The 14,616-nt window shown below is 38.0% G+C and overlaps 1 protein-coding gene across 3 annotated transcripts in view; it reads right to left on the bottom strand.

Annotated features, from left to right (window-relative positions):
- The window catches only part of sipa1l1 (signal-induced proliferation-associated 1 like 1), a 73,048-nt gene extending 59,626 nt beyond the window's left edge, over positions 1-13,422 (bottom strand). For all 3 annotated transcript variants that reach the window (XM_044105763.1, XM_044105765.1, XM_044105764.1), the window contains exon 1: positions 13,193-13,422. The gene's annotated coding sequence lies outside the window, so the exon portion shown is untranslated. The remainder of the gene's footprint in view (positions 1-13,192) is intronic.
- Between the last annotated feature and the right edge of the window lie 1,194 nt (positions 13,423-14,616).

The raw sequence follows: 14,616 nt of genomic DNA, 5'->3' as shown, positions 1-14,616 counted from the left end.
ACACCTTGCCAGTCAAGTGGCAAAATGCTATATAAACCATCTGAGCAAAAGATCCTGAGGAAGATTGACATGTGCATGCTTAATGGTCGTGAGAAAAGAGTATGGAGGGGTTCCTCGATAAACGCTGCTTTTAAAAAAATGAGAGGGCAGTAGGATTAATGCTGCAGACAGCAAGCTCCATGACACTTTGACAGATGTGATGGTGCACACCTCCCAAAGTGAAAGCCTCTTTGAATAAAAGGGTTACTGCTATGGTTTCTGAGCAGTGCCCTCAGCCCCAGAGCTCAGACCCAAAGAAAGGGTCAGGCTGTTGCTTGACTACCGGCATTTGGGGCTTTTCTTGGCAAAATAAAACAATTAAGTGCGAGGGCTGAATATTCTTGGGCTTCACCTTTCCCACCCTCCCACACAGTCACCACTCTTTCAGTATTAAAACTGACTCTTTTATTGTCACGTATTTTACTGTTTTCAAAGTTAAAAGTGTTTGATGTTAGTAGCAGGTGGAAAATAGTACATATTTTGAAAAGGAAAGTGCGAAAGCACCTGCTGCTGTTTACCAAATTCCAGCCGACCCTTTTTTTGAGTTGAACCAAAGATGATTAAAGCTGGAATAATGTCAAGGAAAGCAAAACAAAGGAAAGTAGTTCCTGTTGGGACTTTGACAACAGTGCCAGAGGCTTCTCTAATAGGTCATCTGTCTTCCCTTTAGATTTTATTGTGTGGGCAGCCAAACCAGAGATAATCCAGTCAAAGTTTTTTTTACACAGAAACAGGTCTACCGGCCAAGAAGTCAGTTACTGACCATTTTTGGAAACTAGAGGCCCTGAATTTACCACAATCAGAAAAACTAATTCTCTAAGATCCAGAGTCTTGTGTCCAGCATTATTAAATCAGAGTTTCCGCCAGTGTATTACAAGCCTGGCAGGCCACCAGGCTTTACTTGTGCCCCCACCAGGCTAAGCATTACTTATTTATTTAAGTCTTTTTAAAATGTTTGCATTTTTTAAGACTTAATAGTTGGTGTTCAGGTATTAATCTTCCAATCTGTCAATAACACATAATTATAAAGTCCTATTTTCAAATTTTCTGTCAACAAAAACAAAATATTTTTCACACAAAACCTTGACAAGTCGCTGGATGAATGACTGCCCTAGCATCCAATCACCGGGCTTAGCAAGTTTTCTGGGAGAAACCTCGTGAATGATGCTAATTTCAATTGTGTGTAATGGCAGCAACATCTACAAACAATTGTTTTCTATAGAACAGTATGAAAAAGGTGTTTCTTGTTGACTCACTGCTCCACTTTTGATGAAGCTGTGTGCACAAGAATGTGTTACATGAGAGACCTCCATTTATTATGTTAAAAAGAAAGACGGAAAGGAAAAACAGCTTCTAATTACTGTTGTTAGAATCCTGCATCATCATTAAACCCCAAGGTTTCTGACAACACAACTGTGCCGCCATAGCAACAGAGTGCTAGAGGAGCAAAGTCGGCACTGTGGTTTCCAGCTCTGCTCGTTTGGCTGGCTACACGTGATCATTGCGGTCCATGTAAATCCGTTCATTGACCCATACTCAAATCCAGATCATATTCTGACGAGCACAGGTGGACGCATCAGTCAGCTTGGCTGGCACTCCTTCACCCATGGGCTAAACAACAGAACACAGCTGGGTTCATCTGATATTATGTAACCCAGCACCACCCCCGCAGGCCTTGTTCACACCATCTCTCCCTCTCCTCCTACTCCACCTCCCTCTTGTGCACCATTGGCTATTTGAAGGGATAGGTACATTGAGAGACAAGTGTGCTCAAATTGCTAAAACTTGTGGGGATGTGCAGAGAATAATTGAAAAAAAAAACTTCAAAAATGATGCTTGAGCACAAAGGGAGTGCTTATTAAAAATCATGTTATACAAGAACAGGAAAGAGGCTTCTTATTCTTGCATTTACACATTGTTAGGTTCTCATTACATGGCACTACATATCCAGATTTAAACTCTGCTCAATACTGATAAGTACATTAAACCATTATTATTTCTAATGCTGATTCTGCCATTATTCTAAAAAACTATTTTGTTATCAAGCAATAGTACCCAAAAGTGGAATAGCACCAGTTGCCTGGCAACATTTCCTTATTGGATCTCATGTCAGGATGCAATGGTGCTTTGAGGAACTACCCTCTAGATACGTTTCTCATCTCTGGTACAGACTGTGATGTTCAGCTACAATCATCCTATTCAAGTCATCTTAGAACCTATTATAGCTTTAATGACAGTATGATCTCTAACACAGGCACAAACTTCCTTTGTAAAGCTAAACAATATTCAATACATTTCTTTATGGAACGAAAGCAATTATTCTTTGCACCCTGCATATCAGTGGTAAGACTACAAAACACAGATATTATGAAATGTAAGTTGAAGTGAGTACGTTCATTGTTACATTGCTTCAAAAGCAGCTTTTTATGATCAAGTGCATGCAGAAATGTTAAAGGGCTTCTGACAGTCGTTTTATTAAAAACCACCCAGTGGGGCCTCAATCAATAAGCTTTCCCTCCCACAAAAGTCTGCCGTCATTAGAAAATACCACTAGAGCAACAAAACTCTCCTCTGACGAGGTAGTTAATGAAAACCATCAACATCCACAAACCACACATCAAGCATTTCTCTCCGCCATGGATGAGACCCGACAGAGGCATTAAAGGCTACTAGAATGGATCACAGCGCTATGAGGTAAATTTGCTCCAATGACCGTTTGCGGCCCACTCAGTCTGGGTGATTAAGTAGCATACCAAGATCAGCTCATGACGACAGGGTGAGATCTACAGGAGGCAGGTGCAAAGAGGAGGAACGATTCTTGGAATGCAATGAGTAAGAAAATGACTGTTTTGACAAAGAGCTCAAATTTCTTAATGTTCAGTCATACACTATTATATCAGTTCAACATCGTGAAATAAAACAACTTTGTTTTCTTTCTACAACCTTGACTAATAAGGGACCACAAAATGGCAACAAATCAAACCATGTTGGAGACCAACTCAAAATTTGAAATTTTGTTGAGGATTATCATTTTAAAAGGTGCTATTAACTGTTACGATGGGTCCCTAACCCGAATATGTACACCTTATTATCATACAGTAGCAAAAAGTGGAAAAGTGCATTGTGTTCTGAATATTTTCAGGTTATTTTTCAGGCAGCAAAAATTGTTCTCGTCTTAAATGTAAGCGAATGTTTCCATTGGACAGATTAGTCACATATAAAGGCTGGAATATATCACAAATATGTGTTTAATAAGAATATTGTAAAAGACTGTTTATAATGTAGTTTCAGTCTCAGAAATTCACATTTTGCATGCAAATAAGATATTCAACCCATTTGTTAGACTAAATGTACCACAGTGGTATTTACAGTGGTGAGCGACCTTAACCGCTTGTCAATAGCTGAAATCTACTCGAGATCCCTTCTAAAAACATTCTTACATTTAACAGTCCAACCACAAGATATACCTGAATATACATTAATATGCACAGTGGAAACCATCGTAGCACTTCCACAGTAGCTAACATCTTTGATCGTCCTCATTGCCACTCTTGGAAGTATAGTGATAATCGGTGAACTCTTACTTTGGCTTTTCTTGCAAACATCAGCCAATAGTGTGTCAAACACCACTGCATTCAGGAATTTCAGCTTACAAAGGGGCATTTTCTTCCAAAAAATTTACCTTTGATACACAAAGAAAAATCTGCTTACAGGTGAATCTGAATACATGAAAGCCGAAATAAATGGGTATCCACTGAATTTCCCAAAGTATTAAAGGTCACAAAAAATCTGAAGAATTGCAAAGATAGACAAGTGAGAGTAAAATGTTTATTTGTCGCGACCGATATCAAATTCTAGCATGCACTTCTAGTTTATATTATGCAAAGGGAATTGCCATAAAAATGTCTCATCTTAAAAACAAATGTTCCTGCCCATCAACAATTAGCAAAACAATCTGATTTGATATAACCACAAGAAAATACTAATCTCTGTTAATGTGAATTTTTTTTTTAAATAAAGAAATATAACTAAATATTACTGTAGTATCTATACAGTGAATATATATATCATGAATTTATGAGCATTAGTAGGTGGTGCAGCAACAAATTAGTTATTTTTTGTGCCGAAAAACCAAGCAGAAGCAAAACTCTGAGCCAAAAAAAAAGGGGAGGGAAAGCCTAACATAACTGAAATATAGACCTGGGGTTTCCAAAGTCCAGCAATCTAAAAGGGCTGTGTTAACATGCATATTAAGGAACTAGAAACTTCTAAGTTTTTACGATCAAAGCAAAAGTTCTTGTTCTCACCTACTCAAAGGTCACCACAGTTAGGACAGGAGGTGGAGGTTGTTTCTCTGCTGTGTAAGTCTTTGAAACAAAACACTTCAAACCGCGCTTGTTCAAATAATCATTAACTAGTTCAGTAAATATTTTAAGAACCTTTCTAAACCAGGAAGTAAATGTACAACTCTGTGGTGAGGACAGGTACCCTTTAAGAAGGAGCGGGGTGGGAAGTGGGGCACACAGATTTCATTGTTTAACAGCATGCTGAGTTTCAACAAAGATGAAAACGGTGAGGTCATTCCCATTGTGTACACACAACACCATCACACATTCCTCTGTGTGTGAATGCAGGCCTTGGGCTCAGCTGAAAATGAGATGAAATGAATCTAGTGAGCGAATGGCACCACATAACATTTGCACTTTAAAAAGCCCTGAAATATGAAACGCAACAGTAGCAACCAAGGACATTTCCCAAGAAGTAAAAATATTCTTTCCTGGAAAGATAGCTGAAAGGTTGCAACAAATCAGTGCGAATTGTACATCGTTTTCCTGTTTTAGTTTCCATTTCTCTCACCTGCAAGCCAGATGTTGTAAAACTAATGTTTTTTAACCGCAGATAATAAAACCTATCAAGTTTTATTATCTGTCCTAAAGTAGGTTTGTCTGTTTCTGTTTAAAATCAAAGGTGAAACAAAAATCCCAATCCTGTTGAAATGTATCTGCAATTTGAAGTGTAACATTACCATTTTAATCTTACTAAGCACAATTATAGATGATAGCGCAGATTTATTTCTGCGGCGCTACCAGAACAATTTTATTTTATTTTTAAATATCTTTCAAAAGCACTCAGTGTTCTGTTAAACATTCACAGAGAGGTTTGTTTAATGCCAACCTCTTTGGCTATTGATATATCAAATTATTTTTCATTCACTACATAATTACACACATTTTAGGTTAATAAATATGGTTTAAATGCAACAAAATTCAGAAAAATGCAATTCAGAAAAATAGAAAACGGAAAAAATGGAAAAAATAAAAAAAAAAAGGCAAATAAAACAAGAAGCTATAGAGCCCCATCATTAAAACTTACTAAAATCACTTAAAATATGACAAGGTTTCAGAAAATCTCTGACTGATCCACAGGAGTTATGGTTTTTATTTTTGCTATAAAAAAATTTTCTTATCATTTGACATGAACTGTCATAAAAACTTTATCAAAATGAAAAAAGAATCCTTGCTTCTTCTCACAAATATTACTCATGGACAAACTTTTGTTCAATTCAGCTTCAACGTTTTTGTTTTTCACCTGATGAAGTTGGAAATATCCTGACCAACAGTACAGTTCTGGCTTCCTGCAGCCTGGAATGTTAGTGCCATAAAAGTAGTGAGAGGCAGATTGACCGCTCTCAGCACGATCCCTCAGTTTGCTCATGGATGTGCAAAGCAGGAAGATTGGTGAAGGTTCAGCCAAAAACTGTTGCAGCTCCCAGTAGATCAAACGAGATTTATGCGTTTTATGAACCATGGCACAAAGCAGGACCCTCCTTGGAACTGACAAATCCAAGCAGGATGTCTTCAATTATTAGGCTCTCTCGTCCTTGAATGATGTTCTGTTCACAAAACGATGCCCTCAGTAGGCAACCAGCCTCATCTTTCAGCTGGCATTATGAAAATAATACCTCCCACATGTGATTTGGTAAAGTGTAGACAGCCACTTTAAGTCCGCAGACGAAAAAGAGCGGAGTCTTTACCCAACATTCCTGGACAAATTAGTTTACATAGGGGCTCTTTTTTGAAAGCTAAAAAATCTGTAACTTCTTACCTATGCATAAACTAAACGTCACAAAAATAAGTTTGGATTTGAAAGCATCTTTTCAAAGTAATCATATGCGTTTTATTAGAGGCCAACAAAAGTTTTCCGTTTCTTTCAAAAGACGAGAGACTAACTATAGTTGACGTTTCATCAAGTAAAAGGGACATCTGGGACTCCAGAAGAACGCGTAGGTATTCAGGGATGTCAACAATTTCCTGTTGAGATTACAGAAAAGATTAAGAACTTCATCCCAACTATGGTAATTAAATAAAGCTAGTCGACTGAAGCATGAAAGTAAAAGGTTTACTTCAAAGCTGTTCCTCGGATGGTGAGCGTTTGCCAGCAGCGGAGAGTTCTTGTTTTGACAGATGTATAAAGCAACAACCCACACGCCTGTGTAAAATCTTTGATCCAGTCTCCTAACCCTCCCCAAGCGACATTACCAGAAACCTCAACTAGCCACAAGATTATCCGTTTGGTTTGTTGAGTCTTAGTGAGGCAGGGAGAACAGCCCAGGGGGAGAACTCAAGAGTTACATTTGATGTAGATTACCAGATATGTAATCAATCAGTTTCAAGGCTGGGATAAAGTTAAAACCTCCAGGAGTCACCTCTGTATGCTGAGAACGTCTACACTGTGTGGCATGACAGAACAAGACAAGATGTATTTTCTCCTGGTTTGTTTCAGTTGTCGTTTTTCCCACTCAGATTTTGCAAAATTTCCCACAAAGTCAGATAATACTTCTTCATGGCAGCCCAGGGACATTTTAAAGGATGCTATTTCCCCTTTCAGTCACACTCATGTCCCTGTCAGCTGCCGTGCTGCTCTTTGTCCCCTCTGCCACTCAGTAGACAAACTGCTGAAGTCAGCTGCCACTTCTTCTTGGTGTAGCTCTCTGTGTTTTGATCCTGAAGCATGGGTGTGATGTCCTCCTTGGGTGCTTAGAGTGCCAGCCGGAGAAACTTTCACCCACAGAAAGGCTTGACAGTATTTTAAAGTAAAAAACAAAAGGCGTGAAAACATTTTCCACAAAGTTTCTATCTCTAGCAACAAAAGTGTTGGCAAACTGCAATATTTTCCAGAAATAGATGCACTTTAATTCAGTTTGTGTGCAGAGGTAGGCGAATTTTATCTCCACGTGTTGGAAAGAGAAAGGTGAAAGTGAATGTTCGCTTTAAAAATTAAACATCATACTATGAGAACTAACTTTAGCAGCCACTACCGATCGTTCTCTCTCCCCTTAATCATCAATATATAAACTAGTACAGTGACCTGAGGACAAGCAGGGAATCAACCCAGCAGAGCAAAGAGTTGCCAGTCTTTTCAAAAGGGAGGTAGACAAAAAAAATAGCAGTCATTAGTTGGTAAATTTATTGCAGCAACCAAAGAAATGCATTCTTTGAGAAATACTCTAAATTTTTGTGTTCATATATTGTGCAATACAGATGAAATCACATAATCTGCTGTTATTCTGAAATGTTCAGCTTTGCCTGAAAAAAAAAAAAAAAAGTTATCAGTGCATCAACTTTATAAATATCCGCATGCATAAAAAGTACAGAACTGGTTTGCTTTATGTCACCAGATTGTCAGTTACTTGATTCAGCTTTAACGAATGAAGGATGAATGTATTTTTAGTACTTAAACAGTAGCAAACATTTAGTAATATACTGTTGAGTGCTAAATCTTGACCTTGAGGAGGTTGGGGATTAATTGGCTCAAAAACAGCTGAAATTTCTAATACTTGAGAACTCCCCTAAAAATGACTATAACCCTAATATACCTTATTATGTATTAATACACACAACAGAACCCATCTTAGCACTACCTCATAAACTAACATCTACAGTGTTCCTTATTCTTAGCTCTCTGGGATAAAACTGTAATACGCTATATTTTGGACATATATGTCCTGATCAAGGTTTCGCTCGGTGATACTGTTTTTAGTCGATTTCTGGGGGTTTATCCATAGAACAACACAAAACTTTGTTTTATCGATATCACTGTGTTTTGTTGCTCAGGTCCGAGGATGGCTGCGTTGGTTGCGTGTCAAAAGAGAAGAGGACGCTGCTGCGTTTTGCCCTTGCACTGGCTTGTTTGGCATTTGCACAGAAATCAAACTTAAACTGTATTAATGTAATTTCATTTACTTTACCTTTTCAAAAGGCTGCCGTTTTAGTTTTATAACTGCAAGCTGCGTTTTATTGCACTCCGTTTGTTGCTCAGATAAGGGGAACGATATGCATGTTCCGTTTTGTTGTTTTTTGTGCATGGTGTTGTTTTTTTGATCACACACTTAACGGTGATTATTTACAAGGCGCGATCGTTGTTATGCAAACTGCATGTGGGAGCAGATTTTTCCGAGTTCCAAAAGGAAAAAAATTACCATCTTTCTCAGTCGAATTTTCAAATTAAAAATTGCATCAAAAATCTGATTTGTTTGTTGCATTTCTTTGATTTTATCAATGCCACAAAACATAATACATTAATATTGTAATGGCAGTTAAACTTAAAGCGTCATCGTACAACAGAGTAGTCACGTGGCGCTTCATTCCCTCCAGGACGCACTGCAGGGAAAATAAACATTTAATCATAAATGCTCACTATGTAAATTTAGTCATTTTGATAGTAGGCTAACATAGCTAATATAGACACTTAAAGCCTTCATTATAACTCTTATGTAAGGCTTTTAAGACTACTCTTGAAAATGGTTTCTTGAGCCTAAATCTATTCATCTATGTGGTAAAAAAAAAAAAAAAAAAAAAAGTAAGTACACCCTCTTTCAGTTCTGAAATTGAAAATATCTGGAAAACAAAATATTCTCAACAGCTCTGAGAATTAAGTAAATAAGCCTTTGAGGATCAAAAGCAAGATTAAAATAATGTAGCATTTAATATTTTAACCAAAAAAAAGCTAACAAATGCACTGTCAGGTATTATTTTTCTTAACATACATTTCTGCTCATTTGTACCAATGCCGATATTTAAAATAAAAAAATATCCCAATGATTCCCAGACCTAGCAATTAACAATCCCAAAAGGGAGAGAACAGCACTTCTTTCAAAAATACCATCCCAGGCAGCCAACAGTAGCGATATCCTTTTAGTCATACACCACGACAGAAATTTGAAGCTCTCTGCTTGGAAACAGATGGCGAGACAGTTGGTAGGAATTTTTACATCGTTACCTAGCTTGCTAGAAGTTAAGCTTTATAGTTTTTGTCCTCTGTTGCGTTCTTCCTATGTCATAACCAAGAGAGAAGTGGGGAAGCGCAGCTGGGGAGATCCCAGGAAAACAATCGGTGTCACTAAATCAATACATAAACAAACCTCAAACTTTGGCCTTCAACACATTGCAGATATTTAATATGAAGAGTTTTAATAGGTATGCAATGCTTAGCCTGGAGGGAGCACAAGTAAAGCCTGGTGGCCCGCCAGGCTTATAATACACTGGGGGAAACCCTGACATAGCTTATAGGCTCATTTGTAATAACTAAACATTAAAGTGCTATTTTGCTGTAAATATAGAATATGTTCCCTCTGTTTGCTTCTGAGGGAACAGAAGCAGGGTTGGGTTAGCCTGCACTTTCATTGTTTCGTGATGTTCCTAAGAGTTTTTCCTCAACTCTCACAACTGAAACCGGCAGTTGTTTTATAATCCATCACTTCTATCCACTACAATCCACTTTCAATTGTAATTAAGGAGTTATTTAACTAGACGTACAAAAAATGGGAGTGGCAAAGAGGTCCAACATCAGATAAATTTCACTTTTATGGGTTCACTATTTACTTGAATTGGATTCAAGTAAGTGCTTACCCCTTGTGCCCAGTTTCTCTATTTCCAGCAGCAATGAAAGCCGTTGTCAAAGCCTCAACAGGGCTTCAGTGCCATTCTTTCCAAAACACTATGGATCAAAGAGATATGCAATTTCACATATCAGAGAAAACACTGCAAGGGTTGTTTGCTGCGAGAAAACAAAACGCAGGGCTTCTACTTCAAAAGAACACACAGATAAAGTAATCCGAGCAAAGCTACATCCATGTCTTTATATAAACTCCTTTGTTTACGTTTGAAACATTTAATATTTATGTTGGAATTTGCAATTTGACCAAAGCGGTCTGTTTGAGCAAGTAATATTAACCAGTTAGTCATTTTACTGTGATTTCCATTGTGATAAATGGGCTAAAAAATATATATTTATTTAGATTTATGCATTGTATGTTCAGTTAATATATCAGCTTTAAAGGGTCCTACCCTCTTCCTTTCATCTTTATGTCTGAGTTTATATAAAATTATAAATTATATAAGTAATTATATGAAATTACTTCCAGCATACCATTATTGGTTGAAAAATCAACCAATAATTTCACATTTGAAAAATAAATTCATCTCTTTAGCTGCCATTCGTACTATACACCATCCATCAATCAGAATAAAGATGCTTATACAGATAACCAGATATTGGAATCAGATGAGTCTTAATAGATCAGTATTCAACATGTCAAATGTTTTTCTTCATTAATGCATTCAAATGAAGAAAAACATTTTCTTCATTTGAAAATGATGCATTTATAGACTCACTAGCCTATAAATGCATCACTCAACAGTACGTACATGTTAAAGTTAAATTAATTTAACCAACACATAAATAAGATTCTTTTATAAAGAACTACAAAATTTTTTGTTCTTGTTTTATGTGTATTATTGATTAGAAGAAAAGAAAATTTATAACCAGCGGGTCAGAAAACAAAAAAAAAAAAAAGAAGAAAACCCTGACCAGGCCATCAACATACAAAACCTTTCCTTCTATGTTTTTTCCAAACTTCTGTGATGGATGTTGTTTGTGACATGTAAAAATTCATTTACCATTTCCAATTATCAAAATTCAGATTAAAGAGAACAAGTGGGAAGTTCAAGGGTTTACAAACAATATACACCCAAAAGATGAGTGCAGTCTGCCTAAAAAGACTGATGAGAAAGTTTATGAAACGGAGAGAAAAAGGGGGTGAAATGGGGTGAAAGTTGTGGGTAGAAATGATGAGAATGTCAGCGTCCTGGCATGCCTTCCCTAAGAGGAAGAAAGCGAGACTTGAGAAAAAGACACTGGCAGAGATAGAAAAAGGGAGGGAGGGAGGGATCGTAGGTGGTAGAGATGGAGGAAAGAGCAACAGAACTAAAACAGTAACCGTGTGGGAGGTCATAAACAGGTGAAACCCCATTACCAACCACTGTTAGTGATGCATTGCATGTGTGTAATAAAAGCTTCAGCTGCAGAGTTGGCTTACTGAAAGGTCCTCTTTTTCTTTTTTTATTTCCCTGAAGAAACATTTGTAAGATTCTCCACATGAACAGCCAAATACCTCGTCTTCTCCAGCACGAAATCAGAAGCATACGGCATCTGAAGCTAAACTCAAAGATTTGGCTTCTGAGAAATAACCAAGGTCCTGAGAGATTAAAATGAGATCCTCTCCTGTGCTTAAAATAAAGAGCGCTTCAACCCTTTTAGAGGAAGGTTTCAGCCATCTCCAGCTAATCAAGGAACATTAGCAGATAATTCAGATATTCTGCATCACCAGGCCTTTAAATAATCTTTTAGCTGTCCATCAAAAGCCCTGATACTTTTCTCTTTTCTGTTTTCCCACCTCCTCCTTTATTCGCCAGCTCCATGTGTGACAGAACATGCGCGCCTCCACCTACACAAGCAATTTCAGCAGCCTACTTAATATTGTAAATGCGACACAGCCCGCAGATCGTCTCAGCCTTGGTATTCACCGGCTCTCGCCAGGCAGAGCTGATGGCATCAAATCTTTAACAGCTAATGTGTAAAAGTTCCTTGATTTCATGCAGAAAATTCTGCAATGCTACAAACCAAATGCATTCAAGGAGGAAAAAAAGAAAGAAAGCATTGGCAGTACTGCAGCTGTGCTTTAAGTTGAAAATTATACCCTCTCCAGTTGCCCACAGAATAGAGATGTCATCTTTTTTGACATGCTCATTTAGGACTTGTCAAAAGAAGGAAGCAGAATGCCTCTGCTGTGCATGCTGGCCCCCTGAAGGGCTGGAGCTGGTAGCCTGAGGGAAGACTCCACAGGTGGACAGGGCAATAATAATAAAAGAAAGAGCATCTGTGGGGGGTCCATTTACAATGAGGGTTCCTGGCAGGATGCCATCAAAGCAGAGAAGAAGCAAACTTCTGCAAATCCAGAACATTTGTAAATTACTGTTTGAAGAATATAGTTCATTTCTATCAAATAACTGCATCGTGAAGGCTTCTACTCAACCCTCTATTGTGGCATTTACCATAGCACTTTTCCAATCTGTCTAAACAGACCGCCATTTTGATTAATGATATAGGTCTTGACAGTGACCAACACTGAAACAAGTTGCTGCAATTTCCATGCAAATTCGTCACAGATTAAGCACGACTAATTACACTTTCCAGGAATTTATCTTGCAAGAACTCACGTTTGCGTCCTTATCAAAAGACTGCAACGGAGTTTAGCACCTTACAAGACTCTAGCAATTTCCCTTGCGATAACCTGAGATGCTTGATGTATACCTTTGCACAAAGTCCCAAATGAAAGAGACAATCAGCCAGATGGAGACAGTCGGGAAACCCACGGCAGCGGTTGCGATTTGCCGTCGCAAATTGCTCTGCAGTCACGGAAAGACTTAAACAAACAATTACCATTATCTTTATCCGATTTGCACCATTTCCTGTCTCTTTAGGAGCAAGGATGAATCGTCTTCATTATCAGAAGTGGTGTGCGTTAGGGTGATGGACCTGGCAGGGAACCGAAAGCTTCTCACCGCATAAAGGGCGCAGTAAATCAGAGAAATTAAGCTAATTGATTTAGACCTTAGCTAACATGCACGACCACAGACACGCGGAGTTATCTGACCGTTAGCTCAACTTTTCTGTTTAGTTTTATCCTCCAATTACCACCTTAAATTGGTGCATGAATCGGTTCTAAATACACAGAAACGCTGACAACATAAGGGTTTCTGTGGCGTTTGTGTGTCAACGTGAAGACCCAACAGAGCTGTGAGCGTACACTTACCTTTATTCATTTCCACCTTGTCTGCCTCCTTGGGAAGAAGGGAAAAAAACGCCGCTCTCGCAGGTCAATAACGGGAATAAATAAACCGCGTCAGTAATGTCTGATATGTTTAACAGAAGAGCAGAAATCCTGAGGGAATTCTGCACCTCTTTATCTACCGCTCCGTGCGCTTCTCCAACCGCCTCGCATTTGTTCAAATTAGAAGTTCATCCAAAGTTGCAGCGATTCGCTCCGCCTCGACACGACGATGAGGTCACTGCCTCTCCCCCCTGACGTAGTCTCGCGATACGCGTAAACGGCTTCGTGTTTCTCATTGAAGGCACAGCGTGCTCTCGCGATATGATTGCGAATGGACGGTAAAGGACGAATGGGCAAACCACTGGGTAAAAGATGGGATAGAGGGAGACCGTTGCTCTAGCAACAGATAAGGATGCAGCTCTCAGCGGTTTCTGTGTTTGGTTTGAGGGCTGATCAGCAACGCCTTGTGTACAGAGAGAGAGAGGGACAAAACTTGTTAAATACAGAAAAATAAAAACCATGTATTTTTAGTATTTGTTTTACTTAAATGGCAAATACAATAGTAAACGCAAATGAACACAACGTTTTAAGACATTGTTGTTTTTTGTGGAACTGGACTAATGTTACACAATGGGTTTCAAAACCTTCATAGGTTGAAGGTTTTGGCCTTAAGCATAAAAATTTCTGCATGATTTTTTTTTATGTTCTCCCTTTGCATGCATTGGTTCTCTCCAGGTACTCTGGCTTCCTTCCATAAGGAAGGAAGCCAGACTTAGAAATTAATTACTATTACTATGACTTTTACTATGACTTAGAAATTAATTACTATCTCTGAATGGATGGAAGTCGTTGTTTGTTTGTTTTTTCTTTTGTGGAACTGTGCTGTAAAGTAATTCATTGTGAATTGTGAATTTTATCCATAGCTTACCCAATATGGTTAATATTTTCAGGTCTTCTAGGTCTTCTAGTAATTATCTTGTATCACTTAATTTACTCAGGAATTAAAGTCAAACTTATTTAAAACTTTAGCATAATAAAATATTATATCTGGATCTGTCTCAGTTGAATTAATAAATAAATTATATAATCTCTAAAGTGTATTTCTCCATTTTTCTTCCTTAAATGCAGATATTGGATAAAACATGATGAGACAATGTCTGTAACCTATTAAGATTTTAAAGTTGTTGTTCTTTACATTGTGCAAGCTGTGTTCCACCTCCTCACCAACAAAATACGTAATATAAACTGTATGCTAGTCATCATAAACTCCTACAATTGCCCACTGTTCAATATCTAGGTCATGCGTATTTTGTGCAGCTACAATGATGCTATTTTTACTCTCAAAAGTAGCAAAAAAGAATGGATCTGATCATTACATTTATATATGGCTTATTCTCCTACAAATA

This window comes from Gambusia affinis, linkage group LG22 (assembly GCF_019740435.1).
Source record: "Gambusia affinis linkage group LG22, SWU_Gaff_1.0, whole genome shotgun sequence".
NCBI lineage: Eukaryota > Metazoa > Chordata > Actinopteri > Cyprinodontiformes > Poeciliidae > Gambusia > Gambusia affinis.
Note: the sequence above shows the minus strand (reverse complement) of the source record. Positions and strands in the feature narration are given on the sequence as shown.